This window comes from Bos indicus, chromosome 3 (assembly GCF_029378745.1).
Source record: "Bos indicus isolate NIAB-ARS_2022 breed Sahiwal x Tharparkar chromosome 3, NIAB-ARS_B.indTharparkar_mat_pri_1.0, whole genome shotgun sequence".
NCBI classification, from domain to species: Eukaryota; Metazoa; Chordata; class Mammalia; order Artiodactyla; family Bovidae; genus Bos; species Bos indicus.
Genome location: NC_091762.1, coordinates 92,130,148 through 92,153,210, shown reverse-complemented (window position 1 = coordinate 92,153,210; position 23,063 = coordinate 92,130,148). Strand labels below are relative to the sequence as shown.

Below are 23,063 nucleotides of genomic sequence, written 5' to 3'. Positions count from 1 at the left end.
GAGAAACCAGGTAAAGACCAGTGGGGTCTTCATCGTATTCATAAAATGAGGGCTAAGAAGGTGCATGAGGAACCAGGTGTGGAAGGGCCAGAAAAACACATCAGCATTACTTTGCAGCTATCTTTTCAAGAGATGGCTCTCAGTTCACTGAGGATTCGTCACCCACTTTAACTTCTCTCTCCTCTACCCATTTCCGTGTCAGCTTCAAACACACCTGGAGAACACCCTGGACCGCAGAACACAATCAGCTGCCGTCTGGAGCCCCGCCCCCCAGTATCTCATCCCCCCAGGGGCTCTTCCACCGAAGCTGCTGGCTGTCACGCCAACTCTTCTGCCCGAGATCAAACTTCACCAAACCCCAACCCAGGGTACGTCACTGAGAAGGCCTTCACCATTTCCATCCCTCCTCGCTGTGCCCCAGCTGCCACTCCTACCCTGGGACGATTAAGACCCACTCAGATGTAGGACTCAGGGGGCGGCCATGTGAAAAGGCTTTGTGACAGAGGGACAGCTTACAGGCTGAGCCACTGCCTTCCCTAGTATGTGACTGGGGGATCAGGGGCTTCAGCCTCTCCGAGCTCTGGTTCTGCCATTCCTAAAAATGGGCATATATGTTATAGCAACAGTACCTCCCAATGGGGCTGAAATAGGGGACTCCAGGTAAGAACACAAGAACGGCCCCAAAACAGTTTTGTTTTTTTTTTTTTAAGCGTAGTACAAACGCTATTCCTAGAAACTCTTAGTCTTCTCTTTCTCGCCCGTGGAAGAATGGACAGAACTACAAGCTAGAAAACCGTGCCAAGCACAAACAGTCCTGCAAAGCAGAAGTGCTCCCGTTTTTCTCAAGTGATTAACAGGTCCAAGAAAGGCTGGGGTGCGATTTACGAGGGCCACAGCCAAGAGAGATTTATAAGCGTATGGCCTTCGGATGGTTTTCTAAGACTGTGCACAACCCTCCTTTGGCTGAGGATCTCAGCAGCAAGTAATTTTCTAATTGATTCATTAGCACTCCGATCAACTACCACTGTAGACGCAAGGGCCTTGCTTAGGTCTCAAATGCTTGAGCCCAGGACGCTGAGCTGAAAGAAACACTCCAGCTCCCAGGTTAGCTCAGCCCAGGGGTGCAGAGACGGCCCTACACAGAGACCCTCTGAAAACCGCAACCAACACCGAAAGCAACTCAGAGACTGGAAACAGAGCCTACACAGCTTCTAAAATGTGACTGTTCGTAATGAGAATTTTCTGACTGGAACATGATTGTGCAAAAATGGAAAGTGAAAGAGGAGAAAAATACCCTGAAAAGAAGTAGTCCCCCCATTAGTCAGCACAGAGTTAGTCCTGATGGTGGAAAGAAGGGGTGACTTTTTCTTCTTTCTCCTTTTCAAAATGACCATGTATGGCACACATAATTTCTTCAGTTTTCTCAGGTGTAAAGCCACTGCAATTATGCCCAATTCCCAGGGTTACTATAAGGATGAAATCAGATTATGAATGAAGCAACCAGAACCCATGAGCTGCGGGCTCCGGACAGAACACCAGGCTTTCCCGCCAGCACAGCGACTCACAAGCCCATCAGCCACTCTCAGGCCAAAAATCAAAGTTATGCTCAGGGAGGTTATAAATTACTCGTGTCACCTGTGAATTGTTGAAGCTACAAATGCTGAAATTCACAGATCTCAAGAGTAATGCTGTAATAATTTAAATATAAATTAAGCTTTAAAAACAGTCTTCCTTCATCATTCCATACTCCTTTGGCATGGGGGATATTCACATAAGACAGGATTCCTCAATAGGCCAAGGCAGTACTAGGAAGGAGACTCCAGCAGACAGTCTACAGAAATGATCAGAGATGGCACTTGACCATCACGGGATCCCGGACCTGTTTGCTGCCTGTACACCCAGCTGTAGAAAAGTCCTCAAACAACACAAGGCATTTTGGAAGGTCTCCTGACTCAACCGAGCCTGAAAGAGCACGCTCTACCTAGCCAGCCAGCCAGCCAGCCAGCCACCCATCCATCCATTCACCTATCTATCCATCTGAACATCAAGTTTATTCTCTATAAGGAACTCCTGAGTGAGCCAAGAAGCAGTAGGAACTCAGCAATTCAACAGTCTTCCTTATTAGGAAAGACAAAACACATCGAGTAGCCTCAGTCTACACGGCCTTGGGCTAGACAGGGCTCAAGGTACATAAAAGGACCAAAGGCCTACAGACCTGACTCTGCTCATCAAAGTGCAAAGCTTCAGAACTAGAGCAGGACACCTTAGGAAGCCTGAAGGAAACCGATTCAAGCCCTACTTCCCCTAGCGAGGGATTAACTTGTTACCCTAGGAAGTGACATTCTCCAGAAAACCCAAATGGATCCAAGTTTCTTGGCTGGTAAGTAAGGTGGCTTCTTCAACTGACATCGTGAAAAAACGTCAAACTTCCACAAAACATACCAAGGGAACCTTTGTCAAAAACTGTTCTACCAGGTCTCCCCAGCTTCCTATGAGGCTTCATCTCATCTCCAAACCCCTTCCTCCTTTCCCCTCACCTCCCACTCTTCAGAGCATAAAGTCACCCATGTCGTGTCTTACTATGGCAACGTTAACACAACAAGGCAAACATAAATGTGGGTGGGTGGCTACCATCTGATGAGTCTCCCTGCGCCAGGATCTGCAGCAGGAAGCAGCTGCATCTCACTCATCTTTTTCACCATTCGATCCTCTACCATGATCAGCACTGTACTCACTACTGTATTATTATTATTATTATTGTTAGCAGAAATGTGTGGACAGTGCAACTGCTCTGAGATCGCTGTATGGTGGTAAATTCTTTGTTGATTTTTCCTACTCTAAAACAGAGGATGACTAATCGAAGAACCTCAACAAGGTCCATGAAACTCAACCAGGAGGCACCACAGTAGAACAGAAAATCCATCCACCCCCAAAACACATAAGCAGGCTCTGTGGGGTACTCCTTGAATGGCAAACCCTAGAATGCAGGGGAAACTTTAGGGGAGAGGGGATGAGCCGACCCTCAGGAGCTCCGGGTTTTGGTGGCAGCCCTGCAGGTAATGTGCCCCCAGGCGGTCAACCCTCTCATGCAGCCCTGGGTTTCTTCACCTGTAAAGAATCCACTAAGGATCCCTCCACACCCCTGCAATGGGAAATGCAGTTCTCTGAGGGCCTCGGCCAACTTTGGAGATGAACACAGTTTGTTTTATCTATTTTGCATCTAATGAGGCCTCGGCTCATTGGAATAGGGAAGATCCATTCTTTCTATCAAAATCAGGCCTATTGTTGAGAGGAAAAACTCTGGGCCAAAATCTAAGCCAAAGTGGGAAAGATGGTCACCTCTACTTTTTTTAAAGTAGAACAAGAAGTTTATTATTCCCACTCAGTAGTTTCTGGGGGCTTTGATGTTAAGTCATACATGATCAAGAAATACCAGATATCTTCTTAACCCTAGCGACCATCCTTAACATCACCTCTACAGGGATCTCATGGCCAGGGGCTGCAGATACACCAGTCATGAAATCACTAGTAATAACAGTTCGAATAACCACAGATCTCTGGCATGAAGGCTACTTTTGAAGTGGGTCCCAATCAAAATGTAAAGGTGTCAAGATCACAGGCATTTGGCTGGTTTTCCCAGCATACCCAGACTCCCTGAGAATCTTATGGGCCTCAAAATCAGCTTGGCATAAAGTACTGAGCACCCCTACTTGTTTTACATCCTAAAGGTCTAAGAAATCTTCAGCTCAACCCGCCTCTCCTCACATTACCACTCCACCCACCCACACCCACACCCACACACAGTTAGCCCAACCCCAGCAGCTCTGAACTTGAAGACCTTTCCTTTTAGCTGGTTCTGAGATGCTTTCACTTGCAAAGGCCCTCTGCACTCACTATGTTCAGACTCACCCCTAAGTCAGGATCTCTCCCGATAGGAAAATTAGAGTTTGGAGTATCCAAGTAAATTACATGCAGAGTAACAACCCAATTACAACCATTCTCTCAGGTTCCATGAAAGTCAACAAAAACAGGCAGGGTCCCAAGGCTGCCCCCAGGGTGTGGCTGGACCCCTGTCTCCCCAAAGCTGCAGTTCAAAGACAAAGGAGGTAGCGCTCAACACACCCTCGCTGAAATGCATGAAATCACACAAAACTACAGACAACGACTAGGCAAAACTCTGAAGCCACATTCTATACTGAGAAGCCACATTCTGTACTGAGAAGCCAGTCTGAGGCTCAGCAGAGCAGAAAGACTTGGCCAAGATGCTTCTTCTATACATGGACATGGGCCAGGGGACCTGAGGTGCTGAGGATGATGAGGTTGATTCCTGTGTTTTACAGATGGGAGACTGTGGTGCAGAGGGGACCAGAGCTGGGCTGGACCCTGTCCCTTGGCTGCAGGTGGCAGACCATGTGCCATCCCAAGAACACTCATGTGTCACAACACCAGGAAGAGCTGACCAGCAAGGGGCAAGTCTCCTATCCCACTGCCCCCAACCCCATCCTCTGAACCCAGAAAGCTGAAGCCTGCAGTCAGCGTGTCTTGCTGTACGTGGACACTCTGGTCTGAAAAGGAGGCATGTCCCTTTGCCATCTGCAGTGAAGATGCACCTCCTAATTCCCCACACTCCCACCCATCAAGAACCACATTCCAGCCCAACCTTTCCCATGCACCCGCCACACACAGGAGTGGACAGTCCACTGAATGGTATGGTACGGTGGGGCAAGTCCTCACCTGGGATCCCAGAGCCCTGGAGAAAGACACTCCTGCCTCTCTGGTCCTCTGCTTCTGCAGCTATGAAGTAGAAGCAGTGATTCTTCAAACTACCCACTGGGCCTTTAACCCACAGACGTCTCTTCGGAGAGCCCATGACTGTGACAAGGAAAGGAAGTGAGCCATACAAAATTCCCTCACCAATTCCAGGAACCCTCAATCTCTACAGAGGGAAGAAATCCGGAAAAGTAAGACACCCAGGGAGCCACCAATTGCCAATCCCTGTGAACCTGGGCATGAGCTAACACAGAACACTGCATAGGGAACCATGTTTAGGAAGGTTTGGACTTCTGAACACACCATCTACATGTTCCAATTACTGAGCCCATAGATTTCCAGGTAATTACAGCCAAGAGGAAAGAAGGACAAACAGAGAGGACCCCTCTGAGAAAGGTGGGCTGAGGAAGGTGAATGTCTCTGCCTTTCCAAGCCAAAAAAACCCTTCCTGTCCTCCATACAAGGTGCCTCTAAAAGTAAGGGGAGAGGTAGGCAACGGGCCCTCACACACGGGGAGCCCTCAGGCCAGGAGAGTGATCTGAGCCTCCCCTTCTCTGCAGGGCCCGGCACGTGCAGCATCCAATCAACGTTTGCCAAGTGAATGAATGAAAGGAGGTATTCGTCCTGCGCCTTTCTGCTGCAGGTATGGAGCTGAGTCCGCAGCAGACATGCAGCTCATGTGCTGAACTAAAGCAAATTTCTGGACAACATCCAGCTGAAGGTAAACAGAAGAAGAGGGCATCAAGTGTAGGTACTGCAATAGAGTTTCTCCACCCCTTACTCAAATCTAAGGAGGATTCCTGGCAAACTAAAGAAGTTCTCCTTAAATCAGCCTAAGAAGTCTGTCCCTCTTAGTTCACTAAAAAACAGGATTCAGTTTACATGGTGGTGTTTTAAGAAGGCAGCTATTGTGTGCGGAAAGCAAACCTGAGTGCACACCCTTCTACCCGCGCTCCCCTCTTTGTGCGAGGGACACAGACCCACATTAGGGCTCCTGGAACCCAGCTCCCTCTCCTCCACCCACCCTGCCTGGCCAGACCCCCATTAGCGCACTGCTCGTGCCATCAACACTGTTGTTTTGGAATGTGCCAGTAATTCTAGCGGCAGGAACAGCAAGCTTTAAGCTCAGTAGAGAAACCAGCTGGAGAGGCAGCCTCATGAAATAATGAAATGCCAAACCAACCCCTACATCTTCTCCAGTCTCTCAGGTCACCTACCAGATTAGAAGGCCTGTTGCTACGGCAACCATATCTTGCAAGTGCTGGCTGAACTTCCCCATAATTTTTAACCCTTTAACTAGCTTGGAGAGGGTGGTGCGCGGATGAACCCAAACTGCAGGAGAGTTGGCCCGCTCTGGCGGCGCTTTTACAAATTAAAGCAAGAAAAGGAAGAAAAACAGCGGTGGGAGTGGAAAGGGAGAGGGTGGGGGGGACGAAGGTCCCCAGTGAAGCAAACAGACTAACCGTGGAAAGGAAGCGCCACACACATGCACCTTTCCTGCCCACCGCCACACCACAAAACCACCGCGACGAGGCTGCACAGCAAACTTCGTGCACCTGGCAACTCGTCCGAAGCGCAAGAGCCAAAAATGAGATGGGAATAAACAAAGGCAAGACTCCGCCCGCCCCTCCTGGCCAGGCTCCGCGGCCTCACTGCAGACGCTGCAGGCCTTCTGGGGTAGGCAGAAGGCGGCCAGGAGCCAGGCGGACGGGGACAGATGGCCGGGCAAGCGCTGGCACTTTCCAGTTGTCTGATAGGCGTCTGCTGCCAAACAAGCCCCAACCCCCAGCCCCCCAATCCCCCAGCTCTGGGATGCGGGGCTGGCTCTGATGGACAGGGACACCAGGCCAAACACCGGGGTTCTGGGGAGCCGGCTTCTCCCACCCTAATCCACCGACCCACATTTGAAAGCCCTGGTTGGTACCTCCCGGCGGGGCCCACCCCTGAACTGTCCTGTGCCCCCTCTCCATTTCTCACACGAAGTCTTCCTCCTCCCACCCCAACCACTCAGCTCTCTTTGTGCTCAGAGTTCTTGGGGTCTTTCAAGAATAAATCTTTAAAACGACTTTCCTCGGCCTCTCGGATTTGACAAGGAGACTTGATAACCCTACCCAGAGGCGGAAAAACAGGGGTGAAGCCTCCCACCTCACATCTCATCTTTGTGATGGGCAGGCGGTGTTGGCGGGGGTAGTGAATGGGCCTCCCTGTGGGAACAGAGACTCCTGACTGACTGGCCTAGGGACAGAGCAGCGGGAGGTCTGCACTGCTAGCGGAGGACCAAGAAAAGACCCCTGGGAAGGGAGGAGAGGAGAGGAGAGGGGACTGAGCTCACTCAGAGGAAAGAGGAGTCAAAAGAGGGCAGGAGAGGAGGAAAGGGAGGCAGCAGCCAAGGAGCCAGGAAGGTTCACAGGCAATGGGGACTGTAAGGAAAGCCCTGGCCATGGTGGCAGGGGGGCAGCCTGCCAGCGTCTCACCAGGGTGCCCAGCAGCCCCCACCCCCAGCAGGGCCTTGATAAATGAGGCTAAAGGACTGCACACAGGCCATAGCCCCCCCTCTCAACAGAAGGCTCCGGTTCACAGAGAGTGGGGTGGGGACACAGGGCAGGATGTATAATGTGGATGGGCAATGCTGCTGTAAGGCTGGGGGAGGGGGGCAGGGGGAGAGTGCTGACACTATTAGCAGAGAAAAAGGAGAAAATTCAACCCTGCATACCACTGCCCACCCCCCACCCCTGACCACCTCAGCCCTCCACTGCCGGCCAGCCTGGCCATCTCCACCTGTCACCCACGTAGGGGGACACCTGAGAGGAAGGCCAGTCCAGCGAATTACAAGTCCTAATGTTCTCTTTGCCAAGTAATTAATGAGACGTACCACAAACGGCCCGGCGCCTGCAGAGGGGTGATGACTTTTATTAGCATGTTCACCGGTCACCCAGCCCCTCTGAGTGCCGAGGGGTCAGCCGGGTTAAAGAGGCGCTGAGGCAAGGCCATGGGGTGATGGTGAGGGCAGGCCCAGCCCCTGGGGAGAAGGAGGGCGCGGCTTCAACTGGAGTGAAACCAGGCTGCACACTTAACAAGCACCTGAGCACCATTGAGCAATATTGATAGAAGCGACTGGGGAGAGACCCCTCAAAGGAGGACCCCCCCATGGCCAAGGCAAGTGGGCAGCCAGCGCTTAAAGCAGACCTCCTATACCATCTGTGCACACAAGTGTCCTTATCTTAGGGTCTCCTTTCCTAACCTGTGACAGCACCTTTATAACCCGCTATAGCATTAAGGAAGAGCCGGGAGCTCTAAGAATATTTGCAAGATAAAAAGGAATCCGGTTTTTCCATTTAACCCACCAGATGGGCAGGCTGCCACCAAGCTTATCCATTGTTTGGTCTTGTTTATCCAAATCCTTTGGTTCATTCAATAAATCCTTATTGAGCACTTACTATGTGCGGGAACAGTGCATTCGAAAATGAAGACTCACACACCAGTCGGCCCTCACATCCAGCAGCTCACAGCCGTGCTCTGACAGCTCTCCATGCCTGCCGTGCACTTAGTATGTAATGGTACACTGAACTCTTGGATTTTCATCGGGTGTGCCCCCTTAGGGGCAGCACACCCAGCACCGGTGGAGAGAAGAACAAGGGCAGGTTTAGTGCTTCGGTGTAAACCCCAAGACTGCAGCTAACCAACCAGAAGCTTCCTAAGCAGTTCCACAGCTGCTGAAGAAAAGCCCCTCATTTTCAGGGAGTCCTGCTGGGGCCTCGCTCCAGGGCAGGAGACAAGCCTGGCTTCCAGCCACGAAGGCCAACCTGCTGTGTGAAAGAAGGGGAACAGGTGGATTTCACCTCTCTGGGTCTCATTCTCCCCCGCCGGTAAACTGAGGAGCTTGTCCAGTCTGATCTCCAAAGACATCCTAAGATGAGCAATACCATCCCAGCTGGACAGAACTCCGGGAACAAAGCACGCAGGAGCAGGGTTCCAGGCAGAGCCGGCATCCCGTTGCTGCGTCCCCACCCACGCGCTCAATGACATGGGGAAATTCTACCCACGGCTTGGAATAATAATAGAAGTAACATTTAGGTAAAGTTGGGGATTAAACTAAACCTCACATAAGAGGCAGGGATGTTGGCATTTGGGAGCAGGAAACAGGCCTTGGAACGTACTTAATACCTACCACAGAGTAAAGCGGATCACAGCCAGTTCCCGACTCAAGAGCGTCTTCGGCCCCTCCACGTGTCTCCCTTCTGCCAACTCCAGACACTTGGAGGGTGCCGAGCCAAAGCGTGGGGGCTGGAGGTCAGTTTTGGAAGCTACACTTTCAGAAGAACACTGGCAAAGCAGAAGCCAGCGAGATGCCTTCCAAAACAGAACAGGAGCTATTTTAAATGGAAACCCACTGGTGGAGGCGGAGGAGTTTTATGAGAAGAACAGAGAACATGAATGAGTTGCTATAATTAACCCCCACCCCCCCCCTAAAAAAAGCTGTCATAAGGAAGAGGAAGTCTTTCCATCTGATGGCGATAATACCAAGAACACAGACTTCTAACCACTCTAACTATCTAAAACTGAAATGTGCTGTCCTGTCAGGTAATGAGCTCCCCGTCACTGGAGGTGAAGCAAAGACTGTAGAGTAAATGAGCCAAAGGAACTCTAGAGGTTATCAAGTGATAAAATGAAAAAACGACTCTAGAGGTTATCAACTGATAAAATGCTGACGGGAGAAAAACACAAAGGAGATCATTCAAGTCCCTCATATTTTAAAATAGCTTTTCCTTTAAAAAAAAAAAAAAAAAAAGGTACAGAACTCCTAAGGGGATATGGAATGTTCTGCCTGCCTCTCACCAACCTGCAGGAGGGCTTTTTATAAACAGAAGGTTTCCCGATATCCTTGGTCAAACTCCACCCACCCGCCTTCCTGGCTGCAGAGGTCACTGTGTTCTTGTGGCAAAAGCTGCAGGTGGTGACGGACGTGCTGGAGAAGTAAGAAAAGCTCTATTATGTAAAAACTCCAATGTTTACGGCATTTCTGTGGAGCAGAGAATCAGATCAGAAAACAAGTTTGGGGAGTGGACCCTGCGTAAGAAACGTCGCGGGTCAGCATTCATCATCTTAGAAGGACGAGCTGCCCTCTAGTCCTCTCGTCCCAGCCCAGCCTACTGACACGGGGCGGCAGACCACAGCAGGCACTCACCACCTACCCTGGGGAAATGTTCAGATCACAAATCAGTGATCACCACGTGGGCAAAGCGGGACGTCCAGCACTACCAGGTTTCCGAGAGAATTAAGTATGTCATCATAAATGCCAACTCCTTCAGAGTTTTGTTCACTTGCTGAGTTCTCAGGGACCAGAACCAGGCCCAGCACACAACCTGTGCCCTGTACTTGAAGAAGCAATCCCAGTGCCTCTTCTTCTCTTGAGAAATCAATTACATAACTACTTCTCTCCAGGTGATTCACCCATCTCCTTGCATTCAGCTCAAAATATTACACTAAAATTACTTTGCCTTCCCCGAGCCCATGGTGGGATAAAGGGTTTATCCTTTAGAAACCTAGGGAGAAAAGTTGTGGGAGTATGAGACCCTCAGTCTTGAGCTCCACAAGGGTAGGAAATTTTGCCTTTTGTTTACTGTTTTATCCTCAAGGATGTGGCACAACACTGGCGCTCGGTATGCTCAACAAGTCTCCAAAAGAATCAACAGATACATCCACTGTATGATCTTGGCAACTCACTTTCTCTCCAGGCCATCTCTTCTCAACCATAAAAGTGACAGCACTGGAGGGGTTTGGGGGTCCCCAGCCGGGTCTAATGTGCTTGGAAGCCTGTGATCCAGGTGAGCTGGCCTAGGGACGGCCTGGATCTGAGAAAGCCTGCCTGGGTCCCCCCAGGTGTTTCCACAAGGGAGGAAGCTAGGAGGCAGTGTGGTGCCACAGAAAAGGCACAGGCTTTTCAGCACAGACACTGCAAGTCTCAGCTCAGTCTGGGATACAGGATCTTAGGGATGCCAATGAACTTCCCTGAGCCTCAACTTCCACCTCTGCGAAACAAGAGCCACACCTACCTATCTCTACAGAGGCTCAGCCTGGATTACAAGATGATGTTCATAAAAGCACTTTGCAAGGCTTAAGGTTAGCAGAGAGCCAGGCTCTACAAACCCTCCTGAAAAGAGGCACCCATGTCACGTCCAGCTCTAAACCTTACAATTACTTCTACCCTCAGTTGGAGAAGCCAATTGGGGTCAAAGGATGATCAGGACCAGTCCACAAAACAACATTATTGAAAGACTGGTGATCTGTAACTTGACCTGCCCTAACAACGAAGACATACATTCTACGTAACAGTTCATCTCAAGCTTTCTGCTCCCTTCTCAGAAGACTGGAGATAAGTTTAAAGCAGAGAAGAGGAAATATTTGGAAAACTGAACACCCCTAAAAAGAAGACAAGAGACCTTCTGAAGCTGCAAGTCAACCCACACTGGTGGCCGGCAAGGCATAAGCAGAGACTGGTGGCTGCTCCTGGTAGAGCTGGGCCCTCCCCGGAGGCACGGCATTTAGGAAGAGCCTCTGGGATAGCTAGTCCCAGCAGGGCCTCAGAGAGGAGATACAGAACCTATTCTCACAGAGCAGGGGCCGCCCCACCCTCCTTCTCATGGCCCAGCAGCCAGCAAAACAAGCCAGGCCCTAATCAGTGGTATATATCAACACAGCATCTATGAGCAACAGAAGTGACAGCCAAAATCAAGATAAGTGACCCTTCTGGACACACCGGATGCATTCAGGCCCCCCACGCCGCAGTGATGCTGCCGGGCAATGTGCGTTATCATTAAAAGGTGAAAGGCCTCATTTTTAACTCTCCCTGAGTGGGAGGTGTTACCATCTTCCCCCACCCTGTGGGTTCAGTCCTCCCTTTCACACTTGAAAGAGGGTGCAACCAGAAGTTCTCCTGGATAGAGACTTAGGGAGATGGGGGAAATACCTGAAAGAGTTCACAAAAGCAAGGGGTTCAAGGCCTGGCAAAGGTTTCCTGGGTGGCTTAAAGCAAACTTTAGAATTTCACATCTTTTCATTCACAGGTGGGCATCTTATTTAATCATCCACATGCAGGTCTTCACCTCCATGCTAAGGACAAGCAGAGGAGACCACAAATACACAGAGCCACAAAAACATCCTAGCGAGGAAAAACCTCCCGCTGCCACTCATCACTCATTTCCTCACTCTGCACCAGGAAGCCCCTGGAGCACACTGAGGGCTTGCTGCCAGCACTGTACCAAATGAACAATCCCAGCACCAAGTAGGTGCTCGATGAAGAGCCCAAGGAGTGCAGACTCAACTACATCAACAGTCCTCACATCCCCAAAACAATCTGGCAAAGAGTGGGGGTCACCAGGGGTTGCTCTGTGCAAAGAGTGACTTAGCTAATGAGTGGTAGAGGAGCATCTGGGCTCAGACTTACTGCCCCCTCTCCGACCACAGTGGCAGTCCACTGGTGAGTGAGGACCCAACAAGTGGATGCTCCACCCCACCCCTGCTCCTCCAGGTGGCCCCTGCACAGGCAAAGGGTTCCCGAGACCCGGGGAAGAAGTTATTCCATCAGGAATGGTATGTTTCCTACCCCATAAGCTCCTGGCCTTGAAAGCTTCAGAAAACAACAGGGCCTCAAATCTAATTTTTCATAGACCAGGTAGTTGGTTTTATTTATTTAAGTTCTAGTTTATCTTCTTAAGCTGTCCAAACATTTGTCAGAGCATCTCAGCCACAAGCTAGGCTGCCCCCAGGGTTAGTTCTGCTTTTAGTGGTGAATTTTTTTTCCTTCATTCTCTCCCCTAGATAACAGCAAAGCCTGCATTTACAAGAGCAGTGCACTTCCCAGGGGTCTTAATCTTATTGGATGGGGTTGGTGAGACAGAGGGAATGATCTCAAAGTGGGTTTGCAGAGCATACTATTGTTCTACTTAGACTGCTTATTTACATGGGTTGGAAAGAGGAACGTGGCATAATTCTCCCAGCCTCCACCTTCAGGATCACCATTCTCTGGAGGGCATTCCTGGGAAGGGAGGCACCAGGCCTTAAGAAGCCCCCAAAAGCACAGCACCCCTGAATGCCCAGATACTGTTTGCTGAGTCACAATTCTGTTTTCACAGGGTGAATGATAAAGACACCCGACTTATCACAATGAGATTTTCAATCCCGAACTGCAAACCTCTGAACCGTCTGCTGCCTCGTTTTACCAATCTGGGAAATGGGGATAAGTGTTCCTTCTCCCCGGCACAAAGGAGGACACACAGAGCCTTCAGCAATAAAGTAAATAATGCGTCTTCACCTGGAAGAAAAGTATTTAGCACAACTCAAGGAAATGAGAGGAAGTTCTGCTACCAAATCTGCCATGTGGTATTACATTGGACAGTTACAAAGAAGAGGGATAACCCTTATTCAGACGACTTTACCCCCACGAGCCAGTCTTCTCTGGCTCTCCGAGAAGCAGCCTCTTAAAAACCCAAGAAGTTTTGTGTCAGGGGGTAAGAGAAGCACAACACAATTGTCCAGGAAACTACCTTGTATACCAAGAATTTTTTTTAATGTCAATAAAACCACTGCACTGACAAGAGCAAAAACCAAAGTGTGATTTTTTTCTCCCACTGGAAAGGTATATCACAGGAAAAGGCAGATTATTAGTTTTTGGTAGAGTTCCCTTAATCAGACTTAACCCGGGATTCACCAAATCTTACAGTTTTTCAGGAAATGGTGATTTGCACAGAGCAGGCACACCTCTCTTTACAGGTGTCTGGATGGGCAACCTCCCCAGCTACCAGAGGAGGAACACAGGGGACGGACCAGGATCCTGGCAAGGTAAGCCCTAGGGAAGGCTCGGCAGTTGGTCCTTAATTCAAATACTTCTTTTCTTCAGACTAGCCTGGTGTGTGAGAAGAGAATGTGTTAGAGCTGTGGAAGGCAAGTTAAGATCCATGAGCCAAACCTGGCCCGCCACCTGTATCTGTAAATGAAGTTTTACTGGAACACAGCCACAACCCATTCACTTCTGCAGTGACTGTGCCTACTTTTGTGCTACAACGCTGAGCTGAGTGGTGGTGCCAGAGACCATACAATCTACAAAGCCAACAATATCTACTATCTGGCCGTTTATAGAAAACAGTTTGCTGAACCCTACTCCAGAATCAAATGCACTCCATTATAAAAGATGTGATAACAGACAGGCTTCCAAGCATGAAGACAGCTAATCCAGCATCCCCACTTTACAGATGGGGAAACTGAGGCCTGGAGAGAGGGAGGTACTTGCCAGGGTCCAACGGCTGGAAAGACTGAGGTCCCCCCTGTCCTTCAACCAGATTCCACCAAACACAAAGTAAGGGATGAGGCTTCTCACAACGCAACACCAGCAGCAGGGGAAAATATAAACAGAAAATCAAACCTTACAAACAAATATCAATGCCTGAGCCAAGCTTAACATCAGAAATGTGAAAAATGGGGAGGGGCAGAGGACAACACGGGATGCACTAAGCAAATTAATATCCAAAACGACAGACTATTCTAAGACTTTTAGAAATACCCCGTCTACGCACCCAAAGCACACGTGCTAATTACAGATCCTGCCCAGGCACCCCTCCTCTCTGCAGAGTGAACTCGACAGTGCCAAACCCCAACAGCTTTGTTTTTTTTAACCAGTTGTCTGCAATTTCAGTTTTTTCTGGTTCTCACACAACTCAGCCCTGGACGAGACCGTGTTAGTGAGGTTCGTGCTCAATTGTTTTAACACCCTGGCAATTAAGACCTCTCCCAAACGGAGAGCCCAGCATTTCCCCTCTGAACAGCTGTGGAAAAATCAGGCAAAGAGAAAAAGGGTCCACCTGGGTCCCCTCCAGCTCACAGAAGGGGCAGGAGGGAGGAGGGGCCCAGAGGAAGGGTCAGAATCCACATCCTCCATCCGTTTCCAGACCTTTCCTCGAATCCGCACCCAGAAAACACTGGACAACCTGGACAGCACAAGTAGATGGAGCAACATTGCAAAGTTAAAATTAATTAGCTGGCATGTCAACAGAGGCTCCATTGTGCCGCACAGTGAGGCAATCAAAGGGCATCGCACACACATGTCGAGAGGCACCTGGCAGCCAGGGTACAAGAGGTGAGGACACGCTCTGTCGTGTCAGCAACATGGTGCCCTAAGTGACTGCAGGCATGCTTTTGTACATGTGTGTGTGTGCGTGTGCACGCACAATGGTGAGTGGAGGTCTGGAGGTCTGCAGTGAGGTCTGGAGTTAAGATTTTCTTAAATTACTTTCAAAAAACCAATAACCAAAATGCCGATCATAACTATTCTATCTGAGAACTTGGAGTGAAAACAACAGCTAAGGAACTGCACAGCCCAAAGCTTGCCTACGAGCTCCTCAAGTGGCCTGGGGGAGGAAGGCAGGCATCGGGAGCGGCCACTCTCATGGAGGATGCCAGGGAGGCCAGGCGCCCTCTACACAAGTGCCAGAGCTAGGGTGGGATGAGGCCCAGTGATCAATCACAGGTATTAGGGACTCTGGTATTAGGCTCCCTGATCTGCTTGCGATCACCCCATCCAACCACATCATGAACCGCCACCCCCATTCGCCCGCACACCCTGCTGTTTCCCAGATCTGCCAACAGCTGTGTCCCACCCCAGCCACGCTCCCACTGTTCCTGCACTGCCCCGGCCAGGTCTAGGAGCATGGGACGCCAGTGCTCAAATCCCGGCTCAGACATACACTGTTGTGTAACCTTGGGCAGGTTACTGAACCTCTCTCTGCGTCAGTTTTCTCATCTAGAAAACTAATTCTAACTCTGACCTCATAGTTATGGTATAGGTTTAAGTGAGTGAGTTTACGTAGAGAACTGAGAACACTGCATGGACAAAGCAAGAGTTAAATAACACTGCTAATGCCCCCACGCTGCTTCTTGGAGGGTACTTCCTCCAAAAAGACCTTCTCTAATTCCCTCTGTGGGCTAACTGTTCTTTCCTGGAGCCTGGAGCTCCAACTGTCGCTAACATCTCTCTGATGGCATGTATAGCTTATTTACAGCTAATTTCGTATTCATGGATATTTATATAGTTGTTGTCCACACAACTCTGAGTTAGAGTACTAACTATATCCATTCTCATATCCTGCAACATGGAGCACAAACTCAGGTAACTTTCCGGAACCTTCTCGTTCATACCTTACACTGGACTGCTACATGGTTTTCTTATAATCCTGCCAACAACGCTGCAATACTCCAGACTGTTATCCTAAGTACACAGATGAAACTCGTGCTTCATCTCCCAGGATGGGTGAGTTAACCCAAGTTACAGTTAGTTAGTAGGCTACTATTCAATTCAGGTTTGCTGAAATTAAAGAAATCGAGCAGGTAAATAATGGGGCCTCCAGTCAGAACTGAATGGTTTTTAGGGCTCCATCAAGACAGATATTAATGCATGCAAATGCACAGAAAAAGGTCTAGAAGGAGGCCCTCCAACTGGTTAAACCTGATTACCAGAAGGAAGAGGACAGCAAGGGGCAACAAAGTAGGGGGTTCTCTTTACTTCTTATTTCATAGACCTCTATAATTTAGCAATAATTAACACAAGAAGTACTTGGATATTACTTATGTAATTAAAAATAACAAGAGTCATGTTAAACTCACCTCCCACAAAAGACCTTGAAACCACTCACATTTAACTCTAAGAAAACTTGAGACGTGTTCAGTTTTCCCAGACACAAAGCAGGTAAGAACCAGCTTTGGGGAATTTCCTAGAGGCCTCGTGTTGAGGACTCTCAACTTTCAGTGCTGAGGGCCCAGGTTCGACCCCTGGTCAGGGAATTAGGGAGCTAGGATCCCGTAAGCCACGCAGTGTGCCCCCCACTCCAAAAAAATTTAAAAAAAGAACCAGAAACTTGGATTCAGACAAACTTGGCTTCCAGTCCCAATACCACGGCTCCCCTTACAGTGAGGGCTTCCCAGGCGGCACCAGTGGTAAAGAACCCACCTGTCAATGCAGGAGACGTAAGAGACATGGGTTCAATCCCTGGGTCAGGAAGATCTTCTGGAGGACGGCAGAGAAGCCCACTCCAGTATTCTTGCCTGGAGAATCCCCATGGACAGAGAAGCCTGGCGGGCTACAGTCCACGGGGTCGCAAAGAGTCAAACACAACTGAAGTGACTCAGCGCACACACATGCCTTACGGCGGAGAAACCTTGTTCAGGTTTCTAAACCTCTCGGAGCCTTGATCCCTCGTGGCGAAGGGAGCCTGATTCAATTCACGCTGAGATTCCCACGAGGCTCCACTTGAAGTCCTCCTGATCAGGTGCTGGGCATACAGGAGTATGGCTGCCTCCCCCTGACTGTGAACCTCAATCCCAGTCTACCCTAACCTACATCCATGAGGCACTCCCTCTCCAAAATGATCTACCTGGGCAAAAGAAAGAGGAAAAAACAAAAGAATGCTACCAACCACTTCTGCCTATAAAGCCCCCCCTCCCCAAGACTCCCCTTCTGAGAACACCAGTCGTCACTGGGAGTCAGGCAAGAGCCAGGCAATAAAAGTGGCGACAGAAACCTTGTGGGCAAGGTCCCCGATGCCCCATTGTCTCTGTAGTCCAATCTGTGCCTCTCACGCAAGGTTTCTGGGATGTAAAAAGCATCCAGATAAATGGGTCTCCACCACCAAGCTCTTACACAAGGAAAAGCATCTAAATCAATTAACATGGGGGAGGTCCCCACAGAGCCCTCCCCTGGAGACGAACATCAGGAGGGTGAGAGCACAAAGAACAAGGAGCCCTCCAGGGCCAGACAGGCCAGAGAGGCGGCACAGCCAAGGACACGAGGCCAGTTCTGACTTCCCAAGGGCCTAAGGCGCTTTGACAGTCAGCCCCTTCCAAAGGCACTCGTGAGTAGCTCTGCCAGGACAAAGTTGGGAAGCAGCACCCAGCTTGTGAACCAATGTGCTGGCAGTTCTGACAGCCTTTTGTTTTTAAAGTGTGTTGTGTATACCATACGCCCCAAGCATTCCACATCTAAGAATATCATCACGTACACGTGCACAAACATTTTGCCACGAAGATGTTCATCACGGTTTGCCTGGTGGCTCAGTGGTAAAGAATCTGCCTGCAATGCAAGAGATGTGTGTTCAATCCCTGGGTCGGGATGATCCTCTGGAAAAAGAAATGGCAACCCACTCCAGTATTCTTGCCTGAGAGATCCCATGAGCAGAAGAGCCCGGTAGGCTAAAGGCCATGGGATCACAGAGTCGGATACAACTTAGCAACTAAACAATAACAACATGTTCATCAGAGTTTGTTTACAGTACGAGGAAACTGGAAAGAATCTTAATGCTACACAGCGAGGGACTGATAAATTGTCACATCCAAGAAGCAGAATACTTTGTGATCACTGAAAAAGATGGATACTATCTATTGACACGGAAGGGCAAAGGCTTACAGGAGCCCATTACCCAACAAAACAGATGCTTAGTGAAGAAAGACAGACGGCTCCAAAGGATGGAGATACAGTCCAGGAAACGGTGAGTGCCACCTGGACCCACAGTTGTCCGTATCTCAAAAAAACTGGGGACCAACAGACAACCCAGTCATCTCCTAGCCTGTACTTTTGATTAAAGTTTTAGGATTCCTCAACCAGATGAGATCCCGTGGTCAAATAAATGTCAGACACGCTGCGTTTCACTCTGTTTATCCACCTCATATATGCTATCCCACTTCTAAGATCTGCAATGCATCTTAATGCACTGGAAACTCTTGAGAAGTCCTACTCTAGAGAAACTGCTGAACCCTGCATTTCCCAAAAGGATCCAGCTGCAGATCCTTTACTGAAACATGTCCAAACATCTCACTGAAGAGCTGGGGAAGCCTGATCGCTTGACAGCACCCAGGATATGGTTGGGGGACCTGGGGACCCCCGTGACTCTCACTTCCTGAAGAATCTTCAGCCAAGTCATCTCCTTATCCTGGGCACAACCTCTCCATCTGGGAGTTGGACTAAACCGCAGAGTGACCATGGGGGCCACGGGAGGAGGCATAACGGTTGGAAGCTTAGCAGGTGTGACCTTTGGCATCCCACACCCCTTAAACTGGTAGATGGCTCTGTCTTTCTGTTACACTATTTGGCCTGCCACCTAAGACTTCACTTAAAGAAAGGGATCTCCTGCTAAAAAGGGGGGAAAAAAAAAGTAAGTTAAAAAAAAACCACTGAAGTCTATGTCCTGTAAGGTCCCTCTAACCATTACAGCTGACTTTCTTTAAATCTGTATTTCATGTGGGAAAAAGTCCTCTCAAACGGAGGGGCCGAGTAGAGTCAGGAAAAGGCGAGGGTTTGAGCTGAACTTACTGAAAAAAAGGCTCTGCGGGTTTAGGGTTGGGGATGAACCAGGGAGCCTGCCTGTGGGCAGGAAGGTGGGGGGCAGGGGTCACGCTGCTAGGGGAGATGAGACGGACTGTGCAACTAAGTGGACGGATGAAAAGGCATCTTGAAAACCAAGGTCAAGAACATCCACATGGTGGCTGACAGCAAGAAATCGGCTGATGTTTGAAGAGTTACGCGATCAAAACAAGAGAGCCACTCGTTAGGTGACCATGGCGCTCGGATTCTGTGGCTCAGCGTGGAAGAAGGGCTGAGGAGGAGAGGCGCCGCGGTCACCTGTGCTCACAGTCCAGCTCTATGAGGGCAGCTGCAGAATCCAAGGTTCAGCTTGAACGAGGACTTCAAACTCAACCTTCAGCTCAAACCTGGTACATGAGGACGCTCAGGATGGGATTAGAACTCAGACTCGCCCAGCAGTCTGAGTACCTGACCGTGTCATTTTGACCAAGACAGGATTTCCAAGGATGGCGCCTGCAATGCCATGCCAGCCACACACCCACCCCCCAACTTCCTCATCTCTCCACCGCTCAGCATCCCCACATCCTAGGAGGGTCGTGCATGGTGTAAAAGGTCATCCTGGGGACCTCCGAAGAGAAATCAACATGTGGAGTGGAATTCAGAGCATCTGGAAGAAAAGGCTGCTCGCGCGTCTTCCAACGAGGCGGGTTCGATCACATTTCGGCAGTTGGCTGGTCCCCGCCGTCCATCCCCTTCTGGCTGGCCAGTAGGCACTCCGATTCAAGCGGCTCTTCTTCAGGCAGACACCACACACCCGATGAGATGTGCCAGGGCCCTCCTGGAAGCTGGCGCTTGGCTCCATCAGACAGGTACGGGGCTTCCAACTGGAATACAGTGATGCCTTGCCTCCAACTTTCACTTACCTGGAAATCCAAAGAGCCAGGAAACTCACACATCACTGGCCGACTTCCAGTCTGAAGTGTGACACCAATAACAAGGAACTCATCTCACATGCCAATGTCGTTTGACTGACAATGACTAAAATGCTGTATGGAAAAGAAACTCTGAACCTGGGTCAGGAGGAAAGAGTTACTGTGACCTACTTGTAATGCCTGACATGAGTGGGGAGCACCCACATGTATGCCAAGCATCTGCCGTCTGTCCCGGACACCAGAACTAGCCTTCAGGTTGGATTCTGACTCTGAGCTTCATAGGGTACTGGACATGTGACTCTGGAAAGCCACAAAAGTCACCTACCTGCTTTTCATGAACAACCCGGGATGATAAGCCTGGGCCTTTGCCCCCGCAGGACTGCTGGAGGGTGCCAACGGGCTCATGTACAGGAAGCTGTTCTTTAATGTGTCCAGCAAGGGGGATTATTATATTTAAGGGATTACAGTTCCTCTCCACAAGAGTGGCCCTAAGGCACTGCACGATCCTGAAGAGGCTTCTAAATCAACAAAGAATTAGCACGAGCGTGGTGGCTGCAAGTGGGGCCAGCCCTCGGGGAGACGAGCCTCCAGTCTCAACTGGGGACGTGCTCAGGGCCTGGCTCTCTGCTCCCACGCCCCAGGGGACAGAGCGCCGCTGGGATCCCTGTGTCCTCGCTGGTCCTTCCCAGTGGTGCCTGGCTCAGGGCCATGGGCACATGCGGCCCAGAGACCGAAACACTCAAGGCCACAGGGCCCAGTTTACCAACTGAGGGAGCCAACCACCTCCTCCCAGCAGGGCTGAGAGGGAGAACAGCAGTGATGTGTCTGCCAGAAGACTACCCCTGCAGGGGTTCCCCAGGGAGCGGGGTTGGGTAGCAGGCGACCCCAAGCTATGGACATTTCTCCCACTGTGTTGTTATTATAACCGCACTGGGTCGAGCTGCGGGTAACACTGCTTTCTCTGGGCTGGAGCTGTTGTGTTCTTGGAAGAGAGAGTAGCCCAGGGTCTGGACTGGGTTTAGGGCATGCTCACACACCCAGGGTACGTGCCCTGCTGGTGGAGCAGAGATGCTATCACGAGCTGAAGTGTCCAAGTGAGAGAAAGTGTGTGTGCACACCACGTGCCGCGAGCATGCTGCACCTTACACAATGGGTGTGCTTTAGAAGGATGTCTCAAGCCTTGGGTCTGTTGGGTTTTTTTTTGGCCATACCACAGGGCATATGGAATCTTAGTCCTTGACCAGGGATTGAACCTGCACCGCTTACACTGGAAGCATGGAGTCTTAACCACTGGACCACTAGGGAAATCCCAAGAAGGCCTGTTTTGCCAGAGCCTTCCCATGACGTAGCACAGGGTCAGGGGTGCAACACACCCAATTCAGAATCTCAGTGTCTTGTCAAGCACTGTGACTTTGGAGGCATTATTCACCCACCAAGCCGTTTTCTATAAAGTGTGGCTAAAATCACCCCCACTGGACTGATGAGAGGACCATCAGTAATAATTACTAATATCGAGAGATAAGACAGCATCATGAAAATGACTACTGTGTACAGGAGCTATGCGCCTCCCAGTGCTGTGCTGGGCACTCTGCCCACATTCTATCTAATCCAGCCCAAGTCCCACGGACTCTTGAACAAGGACAGTTGGCAGGGGCTGCGGAGGGGACTGCCTTAAGACTGAATATCGTCTACCCAGCAACCACAGCCTGGTCAAGGAACTGGAGTAGACACTCTCTGAATACACCCCATAGTGCACACTCTGCCCAAGAACCTCATCTTATTTCATGGACATGGGTTATTCTCATTTTACAGATGAAGAAACTGAGGTGGGCAGGGGGACTCCTCAACCTGCCCAACTAGCGGGCCGTCCCATTAGCTAACAAGCATCTATCTGCCAACAACTAGTCCTGGGTCCCGTCGGGCAAGGCAGCAGCTCAAGCGGCCGCCAGTGTGTGTGGTCTCCAAAGTCTGGGTCTCAGAGGCTGAACACTGGTCTTCCATGCTGTGTGAGCCTGGAAAAGTTTTCTAACTTCCCTATGGCCCAGTTTTGGAACTACAAAACGGGATCATACCCACTTCCCAGGGTTGGTTATGGGAATTAAAGCACTCCAGGGCCCAGCACAGACTAAGAGCCCAAGAAAGGTCAACTGTCATCAACATCCACTGTCCGCATCTTCCAGTATGAAACTCTGCATCTGCCTGGGATGCCCTCCCGTCCACTTTCTCTCTCTCTTGTCTTCTTTGAAGCTCCGCTGCCACACCCCCTTTCCAGGAAGCCCTCCCAGCCCCTGATGCAGCAGGCAACACCCCTTTCCGGATGTCAGACTCCGCCTGTGTCCTCCTCCCAGCACTGACTGTGACCTGCCCACTCGACTGTCAATTGATCTGTCCGCCCTTCTGGATGGCAACCAATCTGATCCTCACCCAGCTCTGTCTCCCCTGAGTGCCAAGCCTCTGGCAGGACCGAGATGACACTCAATAAACAGTAACCAACCCACCGCAGCGTTCCAATTCTTCTTACAACAGCAACTCCTTACTGAGCGCTCAGGGGTGTCAGGCATGGTGCTAAGCACTGCTCCCCTGCACTGCCAGTGGACACCGGGGCCTTGACCCCTGTTTTACGGATGAGTAAACTGAGGTTCAGCAGGACTAAGCAATTAGCAGAAGGCCACAGGGCTGGAGAACAGCTGGACCGGGACAGGAGCTAAGGCTGCCTGAACCAAGCAGACCTTAACGTTAGCCTAGTCTGTCTCTAGCCGTCTTTGCTTCTCTTCAAATTTCCTTTGTGTGTATAAGGTGGAGGGAGGAGGGGTAGGAAGGCATCTTTTTGCACAAAGTGAGGCATCCCTGCATAGAATTTCCCCAGTACTGGGAACAATTCGTAGCAAGATCTGGGCCTGTGCACCGGATGACTCTGATGTGCCCCGGCCCTCCTCCGACTGTCACCAGCACTAACCCACTGACACTGACACCCAAATGCCACCTGACTGACTGACAGCCTAGCTTCCACCTTCTTCCCT

The 23,063-nt window shown here is 50.3% G+C and overlaps 1 protein-coding gene across 7 annotated transcripts in view; it reads right to left on the bottom strand.

The window, feature by feature from the left end:
* The window catches only part of SSBP3 (single stranded DNA binding protein 3), a 166,206-nt gene that overhangs the window by 111,532 nt on the left and 31,611 nt on the right, over positions 1–23,063 (bottom strand). Inside the window, exon 1 of one of the 7 annotated variants that reach the window (XM_070786492.1) lies at positions 6,234–6,307. The exons of 3 other annotated variants lie outside the window; for them this stretch is intronic. The gene's annotated coding sequence lies outside the window, so the exon portion shown is untranslated. Of the gene's footprint in view, positions 1–5,987; positions 6,132–6,233; positions 6,308–23,063 lie in introns of those variants that run through there. 3 more of the 7 variants (XM_070786490.1, XM_070786489.1, XM_070786491.1) reach the window with 3 other exon arrangements.